This window comes from Grus americana, chromosome 15 (assembly GCF_028858705.1).
Source record: "Grus americana isolate bGruAme1 chromosome 15, bGruAme1.mat, whole genome shotgun sequence".
Classification (NCBI taxonomy): Eukaryota; Metazoa; Chordata; class Aves; order Gruiformes; family Gruidae; genus Grus; species Grus americana.
Window position 1 is genome coordinate 17,211,662 of NC_072866.1, and position 17,839 is coordinate 17,229,500.

At 41.2% G+C, this 17,839-nt stretch overlaps 1 protein-coding gene across 2 annotated transcripts in view; it reads right to left on the reverse strand.

Annotated features, from left to right (window-relative positions):
- The window catches only part of XYLT1 (xylosyltransferase 1), a 200,345-nt gene that overhangs the window by 181,186 nt on the left and 1,320 nt on the right, over positions 1-17,839 (reverse strand). The window lies entirely within an intron of this gene.

Here is a 17,839-nt window from a genome sequence, read left to right on the forward strand (position 1 = left end):
AACTCCTCCAAAGTAATTGAGGATTTTTCCACCAGCTACAGAGTAGTTGAGAATTCACACTGGACACACTACATGTAGCATGTTAGGGGATAGTATAAATTCTCATTTTAATTTAACTCTAAATGATGTTGAAAAGGTAGGAATTAGAAATATCAAGTAGCACGTTGTCCTGGAGCCTAGCTAACAGAAACATTAGCACCAGGTAAGGCCCCTGTACAGGGATGTGGATCACACACAGCTAAGCCCAAGGGCAGTATTTCACCTAAAGCCTGGACTCCTCTACCTCCATCGCCCCTTCGACTTCCCAACACAGGCACGTCCCACTAAGGCCAGCAAGGCAGAGCCCACAGAACTTTACCCTGTGATACCTGTACTAACTTCTAGTTACCCTACAGCCTCTAGTCTTCATTTAAGAGACTCCAACATCAGAAAATTCACCCTCTTCCTAAGAAATTGCTTCCACATTTAATTGCTTTTACCATTAATTACATATATGCTATTTCAAATACCATTTGGAAATTTCCTCATTATACCATACTATATTGTGCCACCCTTGCAGGGCACAAACCACAGTGCGAAGATGCACACCCACTCAAAGCTGAAATTTATTTTACAACACTGTTTACAAAATATAAGAAATGTGCTATACTGTTTCCATTGGCTCTTTTAACATCCATACAAGTAACTACCAGCCTTTCCTATTACTGCTATTGGAAAAGCAACACAGAAAGATGCACCTCTTAAAGCAGCTGGTATCATAAAGAACATACACATGTGAAAGAAGCAATTTCCAGGGGAAGGGGGGGGGGGGGGGGGGGAAGTGTATGTTTTATCCTGCTTCGTCAGAGTTCACTTTGGACTTTTCACAGCCTCAGAAGCACGCTCATCCCTTCTCAGCTGGCCTTTGGATTGAGTAAAAGAATATGAACTCAACAGCTATTTCCTAAAGCACATTACTTAGGACCCCAAGACTTCAGTGACAGACACTTCAACACATTTTCCTCTGACCACCATTACTATCAAACCTGATTTTTCTAACTAATTGAAAAAGATGTGACCCCTCATTATTCACATTTCCACTTCTGCTTCAGAGCAGACTTTCCAATGTACTTTCTACTTTAGGATAAAAATTCACGTTGGAGTGGAAAGCCATGGCACATTCCTTTGCACTATGTGCTCTGCTTTTACCCCATAACTTGGTTTGATGAGGACCTTTGAATAAGTTCGGCACAGAATTTGCACTGACTTTCTGCACAGAAATAAGCGTCAGCCATGGCACAAAAATGCCATCAATGCAAAATGGGATGCAAATGAGGAGTCAGACATTGCAGAATCAGCCAAAGCAAGTAAAGGCTGTGTTACCGATGCAGCTAGCAAAGTAACTCCATGTTAACGTAACATAAGCCACGAAGTGTCTCCCAGTACTAGTTTGTGTTAGTTCCTATCACCTCTGACCCCTCCAGCTGTCATCCAAAGAGGAAGTGACAGTAACACATCAGACAGGAGACAGAAAAGTGACTTTTTTTAGAACTTAGACTAAAAAATCCACAGTTTCTCTTATGGATAACATAACTTAATGTAAATACTAGTTTAAAATTACTCTTGAAGAACATGCTAAAAATAGCAACTTCTTTGAAGATAAACTTTTTTAATTGTTCTTTGCTTTATTTATATAAAGAATAAATGATCAAAAATATTGATATTTTGGAACAAGTTGCATACTCAGGACTTGGGTCAATAGCCCAGAGTAACTAAACCTCACCTCTTCCTATGTGGTGGCTTTCAACCATGGTTCAGCACCTATCAGCTGAGCATTGCCAGCTTTGGGAGTGGATCGAGCAAACCCCCAGAACAGCACCCTACCTGTGGAATCAAAGTGCCCAACGTGGGGACTTTGCATCACGTAAACTACCAAGGTTTAAACTCACACCTTCGCTTATTTTGCCATCACTTTCCCATGTTGATAAGTCCTTAGTTATATTATTCAATATCTAAAAGGACTGTGGGTTCATATCAAACGTGAAGCATTTGCCAAGGTCTCTGGCTGCATAAATAAAAGCTACGTGCCAGAAACGTGCTTCCAGGGGCAATATGCTAAGTACCGGCTACAAAGACACACTACAGAGTATACAAGAAGTGCACAATGTGAATTTCTGCAACCATTTGCTTTTGATCAAAGTTGGTCTATCTCTGCAAAAAGGGAACAAAACTTTGTTACTCAAGCGCTTAGAAACAAGAAAGGTTCTTTGTTCAAAAAAGGGAGGGAGGAAGAGAAACAGAGATGCACATCAGTGAGAATAAAAAAATTAAAGGGAGGGCAGGAAAATCTGATCTTTACCAAGAAAAAAGGTGCCAGCAGAGAGGGACCACAGACATGGACATGAACCCAAGTTTCCACGGTGCACTGAAGGACAATCCAAACAGAAAGTTCATCTCTGCACCAGTGATGAGTTGTCCTGCAGGTGAATCAGACGTGTTGTGTGGGATGAGGGGGGGCTGAAGTTGAAGCCTCTGGCATTTCTGATACAACTCCAGCAAAGTGCTGGACAGCCTCACACAATCGGTCACACATGTGGGCCCTGGGGAGCGGCCATGCCACAGCGCAGCAATCGGACACGCAGCTGAACGTTTCCATGTGTCACTGACTTGGGCTAACAGAAACTGCAGCAACAGCAAGCTCAGCCTGATGTGGGAATAAAGGAGTCAGTTTTCAATGAAAAGGGCGTTGGGAATAAGAGCAACAACAGTTACCAAGAAGCATCAGGAGTTAATAGAGTAGTAACAGAAATGAGCAGCTCTGAGATAACAACATCCCACACAGGTTGTTTCTAACAACTAGCTAGGTGACTAAAGTTATCTGCTTTCCAATAGCAACTGATACCTCAAAAATCCCCAAAATACATAGTCTGAAATAATAATTAAAACACAAGTCCTCACGCACACACACGCCAAGAAGTAGTCTTTCTTTTTTTTATATATTTTTTTTTAAAACACAACAGTAGATCCTGTAGTGACAAACAGGGTGTAAGTGGTCAGATTTCTCAAGCTTGCCTTAAAGCCTGAACATAGACCTGCTCTACTATACAAACCATGACCTCATCTCTAGGCAAGCTGTGAAAGTTGTATAAGATCAGGGCATCTTGGAAGCACCCTCTGCTCCCAGGGCACATCCACCGCCGTGGCTCAGGTTCACTGAAGAATTGGGCACTGTTTCTGGCTTCCCCTTCCCACCTACATCATCAAAGTCTGCTCTATAAACCTAAAGATCTGCAGGGAGGCAGCCTGATCAGTGTAGCACCAAAGGGTTGTTTTGTTACTAAATACAGACTGCAACCAATTCATAGTTATTCCTCTTTCATTGTGTGAAAAAGTTTTCTTACAAAACTGTTAAAATTGGCATAATCAGAGTTTAGCCAGAATTAAAACACCTGTAAAGGGTTTCTGTACAGCACTGAATTTGATTCTGTTTTCACCCGAGCAGGAGCCAAATAGCTGCTCCCCAGAAGTACAGGCAAATGCCTGTTCACACGGTTCAGCCCACTCCTCCAGGAATGGGGCACAACCTCAGCAGCACATAGCAGAGTCCCCGCAGCATTTCCATGTGGTAAGAAAACAGCTTTTTGGCTAATTTAAACACATCTGGGTAATTCATTAAGTGGTTAATAAACTGCTAACACAAAAAGTATTACTCAGCAAGCCTGTTCAACTTTGCAGGAAGTTTTCTTGAGTAAGACTGAATTGTTTGGTCAACAGATTTCTGCACACAGAAGTTTAAGCTGCAGCTGAGTAATGCCTTTAGTGGTGCAGTCTTATGAACTGTACCACCAGCAAGGAAACATCTGTGTTCATTTTGTTTATTCAGCTAGCTTTAGAGCATTAGGGATAATAGAAAAACTTCTTCTCAAGGACTTAGTGCTCACAACTCAGCAGCTGGAATGGCCAAAGGTTTTTGGGTTTGGTTTCCCCCCCCACACAAAAGGACTACTTAAGGAGACTGGTAACCCCTACAGAAATATTAGGCTTGCAATACATTAGGTATGTTCAGAAGATACTCATATTTACATTGGTATGTGCAAACCAAAGGACTTCATAAATATCAGTGTTGAATCCTTAAAACTAAAACGTGCAAGAATGAAGCAGCACAAGCTTCCACTAATGGCACATGAACGCCGGGCTGTGGGAAGCGTCGCCTTCCATTGCCTACCTCTGCCAAGCACAGGTTTTAGGCCACAGATGCTCATGGAAAAGTTATCCTGATTACAGATGTAGCAGAAAGAAGATAAAACGGGTTCCCTCCCACCAACTGTTCCAAACCAGAAACAGCAGCTGCAGGGTGAGCCAGGCACAACCCCAGCCCATAGCACTAGTAAGACAGTCTAACTGGCAAGTGGTTACCAACACTGTCCAGACCTGGACCATTCATCCCACCAAACCAAAGTCTACTGGAGAGCCAAAGCAGGAGAGTCTCCTCTCTTGTGGCAGGAAAGATGCTAGCACAACCCACCTGGGTAAGTTAAGGGCTGGCAACCGTTTTGTCAACAGTCATTTTTATTTTGGGTTCAATTAAATTCAAGACTCTGAAACTGAAACAAAGAGAAGCACGTGTCTGCTTCTGGGAGACCTGCACAGGGTTACAGTGGGCACATGCTGAACACACAAAAGCTGTATAAAACAGCCGCTTTTTGCACTGGTATTGGAATAAGAATTTGTTACAGCAAAGTACATCTATGCAGTCACGGTAATCACCCACAGATATTGTGAAAAAAAAAAAAAAAAAAAACTTATGCTTTTCTTCAAATACACCTTCCCTTCTGTATTCCCCAGTGAGTCACTTGTCAGGTTATGAATGCCCTTTAAACCCTCAAACTCTTTGGCTGACTGGTATTTTCCTCCTCCACGAGAAGGCCACACAAGCAGCATCCTGTAAAGCTGGGAGTTGAATCTACATCCATTTGCTGCCACACAACAGCCTTAGACACAGCACCTTTCTTCTAGACCCTGAGGTCTTGTTTTATTTTTCATCAAAGTTAGACTTATAGTATCATTTAGGTTGGAAAAAACTGTTAAGATCATCAAGTCCAATCGTTAAAAATGCTGTTAAAGCCGACATGCTGTACAAGCTGATCAGAATACACAGTCCTTCAGCATAAATGTTTGCAGTTTGACCTAACGCTGGCCGATCCCCAGGCAGACCACCATGTACGAGTATTTTGGATATCTCCTTAAGTAGGGATCAATACATTTAAATTAAATTCTAACATAAGTAATCTACTTGAATACAAAGTAGGCATTTTCAAACCAGTCAGAAACCCCACACACTCCTTTCAAAGCTGTCCCAAAGAAGTCCACCCGTAAACACTTATTGAAGCATATGACCTCTTAAAAGCTGACTGAGAGTATCAGAGGTAAAGCTACATAGATGGATTTAACACATCTTCCATCGACATAACATTTCCATGCATCAAGCATAATATAAATCTCAGTTCTCCTGCATGAGCATCTTTAGTAATTCAGCATGGAATGAAATCATTAACATTGCACAACTTAAAGACCCAACAAGGCCAGTAGAATACTAAGGGCCTTTAAAAAAAAAAAAATAATAATCCAGCGTTATAAGTTTCAGCACTCCTAAAAACACTAGCAATGGACAGTGATTGTTAAATAATTCCACCACTGCCAACAGAAACATGCAGGAACTCAAGTTGTACCTGTCTAGCCCCATCAATCTCTCTGTCACAGGTAATCTCCATTCAAAACACAGAACAGGAATGAAAAGTTAAAAGAATGTTGTGTATTATTTTGAATTTAAGCTAATGCTTAACAGAAATAATCATGCCAGATTTATATCAGTTTTAGGTTTCACAGAACCAATATTTATAAAACCCACTTAAGTGTTGCTATCAAATACTTCCCTTTTTTTTTAGTATCATGGAACACTTTAGGACAACAGAACAACCTTCATTTTAAGACCCTTTTCAGTTTAACAACTTACTTGAATATATGAACGCTACATTAAAAAACCCTAACACAACCATATTCATAAGACTATTCTTGCCTCATTTTATATCCAAGTCTGTACTCCAGCTCCTAGTGAAGGCACTTGGTGGCTCTGAAGAACTACAGGTTATTCACAGTGTACCATATTACTTGAGCTCTTGCACACCTGTGTCTTCATCCTATAGCAAACATGCGAGTACACCGAAAAAGGTGAAATTTAGTTAGCAAAGGTGTCTCAAAATTAGTCCTGTACAATAATCTCTCATGCATCATGGTTACATAGGATAATGATCAAAGTCTGAACTAACATTAAATGTGAAGATTTTCAAAAGTGACTGGCTAGTAAAAGAGTACAACCTTGATAAAGTGTTGACTTGCCAAGTCCTAGGCCCATTTAAACCGGGTACTGTAAAGCAATATATTTCAAAGCGCTGGTCAGTCTGGAAAATCCTGGCCAAATCACCCAAACGGGTAACTCTTGCTTATACTAACTGGCACTGACACTCACAAGTATTTGATCACTATGGAATGCAGGTACGCATGCATGCCTCTGTTCACTTAAGAACTGCAAAATCGAGCCCTGAATACATTTTACCCTAGTAAACAGGGAGGGGGGAAACCCGAAAACCACCAAACCACCAACTCTCTACTAAAGAGATTATTCAAACTCCTATAGCATCTCCACATCACTATGAAACTACCATCCTAACCATAGCAACAGATTTAAACATTTGAGGATACATTTTGCTGTCTGCAGGCAGTGTAAAACAGGCGAACTGCAGATGTGTTTATTTTAAGCAAACAGGAAACAGTCTTTCAAACTGGACAGCTACAAGTTAGGAAGAAAACCTCTTACCAATGACAGCAAGCAAGGAAAACAAAAATGCACCAATTTATTCAAAGGAGAAACAGAGTTCCATAACAGAGTTACTATTTACCAAGTGTCTAATAGAGACCTGAAGTACTTTCCTTTGCATTTAGATTAACCTACCTCCTAAGCAACTGTGCTACCACCACAGTCCCAGCTGAGCTACTGAAGTCAACGCCCTAACTCACAGTGACTTCAAACTAGAGCTCGAACCAGCCTCTGCAACCACCGAGAAAACCTCCAGAAACAGGAGTGCATTGTTCAAGCAGGAGGAAGAAGTTAACACGCAAGGCTACATTAAAACTAACAACAAAATACCAGTTAAAACTAACAACAAAATACAACAAAATGTGCAAAATACATTTAGTAACAAGCAAAATAAATAGCACCTTACTGATTGACTACCAAGGGCTTCAAAGCACTGAAGAGGTTTGTTTAGGTGGCAGACTTCAGATCAAAGCCTGGCTAGGTCTCGTAACTAAACTGGAAACACAATGCAGAAGTTGAATCCAGGACAGTATGAAATTCGAGGGCTTCCTTTCACTTATCCCTTCCAAGTGACACACGCTCCACAAACAGAAAGCATCTAGAGCATAATACGTGACTGTTGAACACTCACTACAAAATTACAGTGACACTTCAAAAGCAACAAAATGGTCCATCAGTTGTTGAGATGTCCACACTGTCCAAATATGAAGTCCTTGAAGAACCATTTGACCTGCGAGACCCTTATTTTCCTTCACAATTACATTCATTCATGGGTCCTTGATATGAGAATTACTGCAAATTTACATCAGTGCAACTAGAAAGTGAAAATCCCCTGAAGGACTTAAAACTACAGAATGAAATATCCTATCAATAACATTCTGACAGCATGAGATCATTGTTCAGTCTGACAGACTGGTGATGGTACTAAAAAGGACAAAAACCAAAATGCCTTAAATAACTGTGTCAAACTCATGTGAACTGTAGTAAAGTACTTTTTACTTATATATTTGGCTATACAAAGGTAAACAAACCCTATAACCTAACTTTCACATAAAATACCTTTGAGTCAAATTCTACTGTGTGGAATATGTGCATAAACCCATGGATCCCACAGCAACTGCAGAACCAAAGTCCCAGGCTATGTGAACCTAACCAAAACACCCAATTAAACCTTGTTCTTCCTCTGCATCAACTACCTCTCAAAATGAACACTCGTTATGAGATTCACTTCTGGAAAATTCCTGTGCTCTGAAAGCGTGATAAATGCATTTAGATTTTTTCCAATTTTTAAATTGGTTGTGCTCCCAGAGGTCCCACAGAGCTTTACAGCTGACTTCTAACTTTCTATTCTTCCCCATACAGAAACTTGTCTGCCAGTTTAAAACCTGAACTCTCCTTCTGCCAATTTCATGAGGCATTTTGCTGAAACCCTAAGCAAGAGGAGCAAGCATCCCAAAATTCACGCTCCAGATGCCCACTGCAGCTTCACACAACATGGGCAAGCAATGGACAGTCCTGTTTGCTTTTTTTAGATATCCAGAGGTGAGAAAAATCAACTTCAAAAGAAACTAAACAGAAAAATACCATATTTTATAACTGGGGCTTGGGGGTGACGTGTTTATGCTGTCTGTAAAATGAGCAGGTTTGAGACCATCTTTTTCTAATAAATAGTCATTAATCACTTGCAGTCACTTAGCACAGGAGGTCATGCAGTGGCAGCCTGGCTAGTGCAAATGTTTAATACTGAATTAGATTAGAAAGGCTCAGGGAAGTGTCATCATAGCTAGAGTGCTTCCTGATAATGGAAACTTTCCTTTGGTTTCAATGTTACCAGGGCCGGCCCCGGGCTTTTGGGAACAAGATGACATAATCTTGCCATGAAGTCGCAAACACAGCAAACTACAGAAAGCCAGACAGCCATGAGCTTATTACACCATTTTTTCACCGTACTGCTGTAAAATACTATCACCTATTTCAATCATATCTCTTGTTATTAGAAACACGAACACAGGGATGATGATCAGCCTGTAAGGCAGACCGTGCGGGAACCTCCAGCTCCCTCCTACGTGGAGCCCTGCAGCACACGGGCGCTGCCACGTATTGGCACATGACATGCCAGAAATACAGGCACAAACACCCTCATACGTGTGCACAGAGCTAAAAGAGCAGGATTCAGATGGTTTTGTGAGAGTATTTCATAATCCTCCTCCTGCCGCCCCCTACTCAGTTAGCAGCTCAGTCAGAGCCAATTACAGTTATAATTATCACCGTAATTATTATTTTATTAAGAACCAATGACTTATCAAAATATTGCGCTGAAGACTCACACATCTTTTCTTGTAAGACTGCCAAAAAGCTAGTTCATTGCTGAGGTACCACTCTATGTATGCTGCTAGCAGACATCACCTCCAAGTTTCTATTTATGCATCTGAGTGACTAAACTCAATTCAAGTCAATGCCAAAATGTAAGCAATTTGAGGCACAGTAGCTGTGCAAAGTATTATTATTCTCCTGGTGTATACACACTAACAGCTTTGTTTACTACACTTACTCCTCTTCTGCTTGTTTGCTTGGGTTTTACATACTGTAGGCCAAGTTGCTGAACTTAGATGCCTTAAGGTAGCCACCTGAATCCATATTTACATATTCAAACATCTGTGTCAGGCATCCATAAAAAGTTTTAAGTGCGTAAGCAAGCCTGTAGGCATCTAAGTTAATACAAGTAGGTGCCTAGATTTATCTCCAGCTACCCAAATGTGGACCTCTGCAGGCAACAAGTTGCTATTTTTTGTGAGAGTATTTTTTTCTAACGGGTAACATTAGCTTGATAAACAGATTATTTTTTCTTCGCATTCTTGTTCAAGATGACCCCAGTCCAGATCTCCGGTAACACTCCATTTCTACACAAAAGTCCAATTTAAATTTTCATAATCAGCAGATGGCCGTTTACAGCTCCAGGTACGCGTCCAGATTGAGGAAAACGTTCCTCAGTTAAAAAGATAACTAATGACTCTGGCAGCTGTGGGGGCTCTTCATCAAGGGTGGCCAGTTGTCAACCCAGCAAGTTTACAGATAGAACAAGTGACACAAGAACTCTACTTGCCTCTGTGACATGCAGTTGCAAGTTTCTGAAGAACCAAAAATTTACCATGGAAATGACATTTTTCAGGTTTGTCTGTTCATCTCCCAAGTAAGGGTCAACAGGCTGGATATAATTTCAGGGAACTCGCTTCACTTTAGTCAATACAGCCACGACCTCCATTGCTTTTTCTTTCAAAGACGACGTTTTAACTGAACCATGTGTCTTCCTGAATCAAAGAGTGCAATTATAAAGAACAAAGCTAACTGCAAACAGGCTGATTTTTAAGAACAAAACCAGAGAGATCTCAGAAATTCAGAGAGCATGAAATCCAAAACTCACCATTCAGAAAAGTCAGCAAATAGCATCAATTCTAAAAAAAATACTCAGACTTCACCAATATAACTGAACCAAAAAGTACATCTGAAGGGCAAGCAAAGGCTGCAGTATGAAGTATAAATGAGTGCCCATGACTCATTTGACCAAATCTAAGTTAAACTGAAGTTTGCAGTGTCATTCAGCTTTGCAGAATTCTTTTAAATAAGCATCCCACTTACTCTCTAATAATATAACAGAACAGCAATAGAGCAGTAGCTTGAAAACAAAATACGTGGGAAGCATTCATGATCTGACCTCAGTCAGCCACACACACTAGTGTGAAATCTCTTTTAGCTAACTTTTTTTACTGAACTGATATTCACTTATTGTGAAGTTTAATTTCATTACCACAAAAAAAGAAGCCAATTATAGACATGCTATAAATAGTTCATCCCTTGGAGGAATCCTCTAATCATCTCTAAAAATAAGAAGTCTCATGATTTAAGCGTCCTGCACTGACCCTTTTGGTACTTCACAATAAAAGGTTACACCATATAGAAGTTTAGGCAACATTACATGTTACTCAATTTTTATGTCCACATAATTAGAAAGCCTGGTCTCTTCACTTCTAGCTCAAACTCAGTCAAGTATTCAGTCCTGTATCTGATGTAAAGCTTGGGAGTAACTCCATAGGAGGCACAGGGACTATTTTCTGCTTCCAAGTGAAGCCTGGAAAGCTCCTTCACCTGCCTGAAAACAGCCGGACAGCCAATTTGTAATACTAGCCTCTTGCTGACTTCTTTCTTGATCCATCCACGTTATTTATGCCACCCTTAGGCTGTATAGTGCCAATCACGGAGAAATTCTGATGGGTGAGTGGAAATTGCAGAAGAAGAGTTTGTGGAAGTCCTGTGCTGAACAGGTCCCTGACGGTAATACTGCAAAAGTTACACTCATGACTCGTTAAGTGCTAGCAGCTATACTTGCTATTCAGCCTATAAGCTCTTCAAGGCAGGGACCTTTCCTCACATGTGTCTGTAAAGCTTCTAGTGCCCAGATGGTGCCATACAAATGAATAATAATTATATTTCCATGTAGACCATTATTGTGCATAATGTAAATTACTTTCACTGATCCAAGAGGAAATCATTTTCTCATTTTGAAATGAAAAGAGAGAGTAAAAATAATGATTACTTGTTTGACGCTATTATTATAACAATAATTACATTTGTGGGTCCAGAATCCTCAGCTGGTCTGTACTGACTTTAATGGAGCTATGCCAACGCACGGCAGCTGACAAGCTGGTCCCAGTCTTTGCTGAAGATCTCGTACTATTTCACAAGGACCAATTACTTCAAACCCACACCACTTCCGTGGAAGATGGGAAGTTAAAATTAAGCACACTTTGCAGACTGGGGAAGAGAAACGCCAGACCTGGCGTGTGAAGGAATGGATTCCTACAGTGGCATGGCAGGTATCTGAGCATCACTGCCATGGGCCCCCCTCTTTCGCCGGTGCAGAGGAACAGGCTTTTGCAGAGATTCAGACCTCAAGCGAGCTGAATTGCCTTCTGGAGGCACTCATCTCTTTCCATTCATTAGAAGGCCTTAGACTGCCTGAATTTAGCATCCCAGTGTCTGTGAGATTCAGCCTGGCCTTAAGTGCTCACAAGGGGACAGCTGTAATCACCAGCACCAAACGTGAAGGGGCAAATAAAGTTGGAACCTGACGGGGCTCAGCTCCTCTGGAGGAAAAAAAAAACACAACACAATTATCAGACCAAAGAGGATTAAGCCTGGACAGCCAATAACTGAAAACCCCAAAATTACACGTTGCTTTTAGCTATGTGGCTCTAAACATTTTACTACAGATGTCAAGAAGTTACTGATGGGAGAAGGCAACCAGGACTCTGACTTTCCCTGCTCCCACAGAGCACTCTCCTGTTCAACACATGCTCTGCAGCACAGCACCATTGCTTAGAAAAAATTAAGAGGGACTGAGGCTCCCAAGTCTAAAAATCAGACTTGAACACTTGAAAGTGCTACTCCTCAAGCTGCACTAATACAAGAAGTTACACACGCCAGCACTCGTGCACCCTGCGAATATCCATGCAGGGATGCTCCTCCATCTGCCCAGACACACCACTGGCCTAAATTAGAAGAAAAAATACAGGACATTGTATCCCATTTAGAGTCACTGGAAAAGCTCCAGTGAAGTGCCAGACCTAATTTTAATACTGTGAAGAAAAATCAGGAAATATTTGATTAAAATTAATCCTTGAGGTTATATAATTTGACTGTTCCTACAAATTAAGTTCACTTCATGCTTTGATTGTACTCCTGTCCCTTCATCAAGCACTAATAAGATGCTGTATCACATATTATGGACTTTCAATACTGAAGGGGAAAAAATATTTTGAAAAATATTTCTCAATACAGCTGAGACATGTGGCAGGTAATGAGGGCCTTTTACACCAAAAAGTATCCGTTTTGCAATAGCTGACAAGTAGTAAATGGGATTTGTATGTCTCCTGTACAACAGCTGGTCTTCTTTTGCTAAAAAATGAAAACGCTTCTATTTCAAAGGGAACATCTGCAAAATCCCATCATACATTAAAGAATAAAAAACCAACACAACAAAAATACATCAGTGGCCTGAAAAAGACTTCCGATGGCATAGCCAATTAACACAGATTCATTTCATATAATACCTTCCCACATCCCCACAGAAAAGATGCTTAACGAGGTAACTGCTGCAGGAGTCCATCAATCTAATCTGGTTCTAATACTGTTCTTAAATAATGCATACATTAGTTCTCTGTTACTGAAAAGATTTGTTTGTTTTATTAACACGTGCCTTGTTAAGTGCTAAGACTTGGTAAAAATCGTTATGCAGCTTCTAGCTGCAGCTGTATTGTCTCCCCCTTTCCCATTACGAAATGATTTGTTGTCTCCATTCTCCTTTGCAATTGTTATTAAAGCTGTACTGCAGTGTGATTAAGCTCCTGTTAACACGCAAAACTGTACTTAACGGTCAAGTCAGTACTATGGACCCATTCTCTAAGAAATATATCATTTTTGGTCACATAATACCTTGATGCCGTTAATTTTATTCACGGCCTAAGGTACCGTAACCAAGCTGTTTCACTGAGACCGGCAGGTGTACTGAAACAAGCAAGGACCCAGTTTCCAGAGCTTGATTCGCACTGAAGTTCACCATGAAAATCATTAGCTCACATTAAGCTCCCTTGCACCTTTCAGGTCTGGAAATTTTTCTAAAAACCTTTTTTCTCCCCTCATTTCTTGTATTCAGAGCTGAAACTACTGAGGCCACATGTCTACATCAACAAACTACTTAGAGGGGAAGATGTTTAAATAAGTACCACCTGGTTGGGTCATAATACATGGAACCTATGCATTCACTGATTTAAGCAATAAATAGGATAAATTAGGGGTGAATTTTTTTTCTTTCTTGAAATCTCTCTTGTTTTCTGGAGCTTAACAAATTGTTTTATGCTTAAGAGCAACTTTGTAGCGTGAACTCCCAGCAGCGAGTCTTCCAGCAGTAGCCCAGTTCCTGGCCAAGGCAGGAGCTCTCTCCTCCTATGCCCACCTTGCTACCACCCCGGTGCAAAGCTACGCTTTAATGCGGGTGCTATACCGAAACCTGTGCGCCATGCAGAATCACCCTTGTTATGTGCCTCCCACGCAGATAACGCACTGATGCTCAGCAGAGGGTAGGTCCATGCCATGTGTTTGTTTCTGGCAAAACAGTGGTGGGAATCCACCTGCAGAATCTAAACACTACAGGGGCAAATACTCCTCAAAGGAAAACTCTCTTGTTTCCAAACCTGAAAAAACACCAAGCTTCTGCTTGATACGCAAGGTGAATTCTGCACTCTTCTTTCTTCGGGGAAGCATTTGGAAAAGGTGGGGGGAAAATATTTGATGGATGGACAGACTTTAGAGAAAGTGGAGTAAAGTTTCCCGGATTTTCTTTCCTGTACAATTCCCCTAGTTTTCTCCAGCGTCACAGAGTTGCTGCTACTCTGCATTTGGTTACAACAAATGATCACAGCTTTTTTAACTGTTAGCGTTGAGCAGAGTAGCAGCTGGATGCCTTTCCTAGTTTCAGTAACCAACAGGTATTACAGAGTTTAGGCACACATGTTAATAACTTCTTGCATCCTTAACCTGGTGGAGCTCAGCATGCATCACTTAAGTGAGCCAGGAGGAACAAACAAGAGGAAATATAGCCTGCTTGAGCACATTGAGCTGACGAGCCCATGGAGGAGCAGTGGACCGAGCCTCACTCTCCATGTTCCCAGGGGAAGAAGAAATACCACATTTCCCACTGCAGAAATGAAAACAAGGAGAGACACTAGGACTGTCCCCCCTAGCTTAACTTTTGCTTGGAGTTAAACCAGATAATCCTCACTGTCCCCAAACACACAACGCTTTCTTTTCATGTTACGGTTCTGAACATTTCAAGCTATCGATAGTTCTGTTTGGTTCCTTTGACAGCTTGATGCTGAAAGAAACACGCCCTTTCTTTAAAATGAATACACAAAATTTCAGACTAAAGAAATGCTTTGATCCCACACCAGCAGGCAAAAGCTATATTTCACTCAGCTGACACAGTAACAATGCACTGGCATTTTTGCTTTATGGCAAAACAGTGGTAATGAAAATCCAACAGTGCCACAGGGCATGAAAGAGCATTACGTACCCACGGCCGTTGCCTTCAACGCCTCATTCCAAGGCAGAGGCCACAGGTGGGTAACGTGAGCACATCACTGCAACGCACAACTGCCTCTCAGTGCAACGCTGGGCGTGAGCTAAGACCACAGCAGATGCTCTGCTGTCACATCCCTCTCGTCACCAGCAGCCCTGAAGCGGGGATTTGCATTCCTTCTTCTTCCCTTTGGGCTCCCAACACAAAACATCCACCAACAAGCCCCTTCCACCATCGCTAGCAGGCTGCATTTAAAAAGCCTGAGACTAAGCAGCATGCTTATGGTATTTTTGCAAAAAGCTGTTGCATACTTTTCAAACAAACACCCTTACATAAAAATCAACCCATTCTCAAAAGGTAGCTTAATTCTTGCTTGCTCTGATGCTTGAGTTTTGCTGAATGAATAAAGATTGTGCAAAGGGTGCCAAACAGCTGCAAACATCGTACATGGTTGCAAGCACCCACTGAAGTCTCTACTACTGATACAATTCATACTTCTTTAAAGATATCTATAATCTGGTTTAATTAAGTATGGAACAACTGCAGGAAACTGCCTATGAGTAATGAAAGCTCCAGATGTAGCTGGCCAGAGGATCTAGCCCAGTAAATGTTTTCAGTTGCAAAATAGCTCAAAATTGTTTCTTCCTGCCAAGTTGGCAATTCATATTCAATTATGCACAGGTACAGTGGCAACATTTTTTACTACAGTATGATGTTATTTCATTTTCCAAATGAAATTGCTTATTACACATATCTGACAACATTTAATAAAAGTCTAAATACCTCTTAAACACCTGTTTCAAAGGATTGTGTTTCTTTTCCCACAGACATAAATTACCAAGTCCTCATACTACTTATGTCCAGCTCAGTAAAGTAAAATATGTACTACCGTTTTAGTCTGGTACATAGGTCAAAGACAAAGAAAAAACCAAGATAAATAATACCGCTGTAACTTCATATGGCAACTTTCAGACAGAGGTTTGAGAAGTGCTATCTTCTGCAAAGTGTCCAAAATCTGGTTTGCGTCACTTTATTTAGCATAAATGCTCTTGTAAAGGCAGTTATCAGGACATTTGTGTGTTAAAGGCTCTCTTCAGAGCACAAAAAAGGTCATCGGGCACTACATCACAAACATCTAGCAGCCTTTCAGGAACATACTCCCCAAAGATGTATTAAACACACCACTCCATTAACAGACCAAAGACACATTAAAATTAATATTCTTTTTTGGTTAAAATGCAAGACTGAGGAATCTTTGAAAAATCCTTGCAGGGTCTCTCAGGCGCGCTTAACCCAAAGCCAGTTGGATATAACGGCACTACTGTATTCACACCAGCCAGCTTCTCCAACTGTTGCAAAACAATTTGACATACACAAATTAAGGGAAACTTGGATTGAGGAGGATAATAACTTTGCTCAGGCATTACATAAATTGTATTATAATGCAGAAACAAAGCAACATAAAAAAAAAATCTTCTTACACATCGATTCTATATCATGTAATTGCATTAAACAGAGATTTTCCTCATGAATTGAGTCTGAAATCAAAACTGGGCCTGCCTCTGAGACAGGCAACATCGGTAGGGTTAGATAAATCAACATTTGCATGCCAGGAGTGCCTGAGAACTTCACCTACCAATTCAAGCAAGCTGTGAGACTGTTAAGGCAGAAAACTGCACAAATCCAATTTCCCTATTGCTTTTCCACCAAGCACACATTTTAATCAATAGACTAAGTGTGGGGTTTTGTAGTCTGACAAAATAATGTTAAGGATGGCGGCCACTTCCCAGCGTGTAGGTTAAGCAAAGCCACAAGTATCATAAAGTCATCTTGAGGAAGTATTGCCAAATCACTTCTTGACAAAGCACATTGTCAAGCACGCTGTCACTTGTCTTGAGTGTTGCGGGGGTTTTTAATACCAATGTCAGACATTGTGGGACAGCCCAGCGTGATCCACGCTAGTCAACAAGGGGAAAGTGAGTACACTCAGTACACGTTTTAAAACGTGTTTTCTATTCGGAACCCCAGTGCTCCATCTTTAGGTCTTTGATCAAATCTGTAAGCACAAAGGAGTGATTCATAACTGCCAGCATCAAAACAATCATATTCTACGTCCGTGTATCGCCAGCATGGAAACAATTAGTTCTCTGCCCCAAACACAGCATTTGTTCCAACACACCAGGCGCAAACTGGACACCATGCCAGGACGTTTGTAGGACAACTGCTAATGGTACTTATTCTGATGCTGCCCTGGAGCCCAAAAAGAGGATTATTTCTTAGAAAGCCTGTGGAGCATGGCTGGAGGCCCAGGTGCAGCCTGCCCCCTCCTGGCCCCCCACCTGCCCAGGTACCAGCACCCCCCAGCCTTCGATAACCCACACTGGAGACCAAGAAGGAAAAAGGCTGGAGAAGAATGAAAGACAAAAGAAGAAAAGACTAGACAGATAGGAAAAGAAGCAGAGGGCAGAGTACTAGAGGAAAAATAGTGGAGCCCGAACAGTTACATTTATGAACACAGCAAGCACCAAGACAAGATCACATGACAGACAAAAACTGAACTCAGTAAGCAAGAATGTTAATTTTCACATCTAGAAAGCCCAGCAGAATCTGCACACACTGGATGGGTATGTACTACCTTTCAGAAAGTTGTCCCAAATGTTAGTGACAGAGCACTCGTGTGCTCAGGGCACGGTTCTCTCTGCAGCCTTTCTGTGGTTGAAACACCCACAGTCATTTATGAGGATAAGTCATCTCTGAGCCCCAAGCTCTTGCTTTCTCTCTCAAGAGATAAACAGAAATACAGAAACAGACAAAAATATGCACGCATACTTTAAGAGGCAACACTTACTCAACAT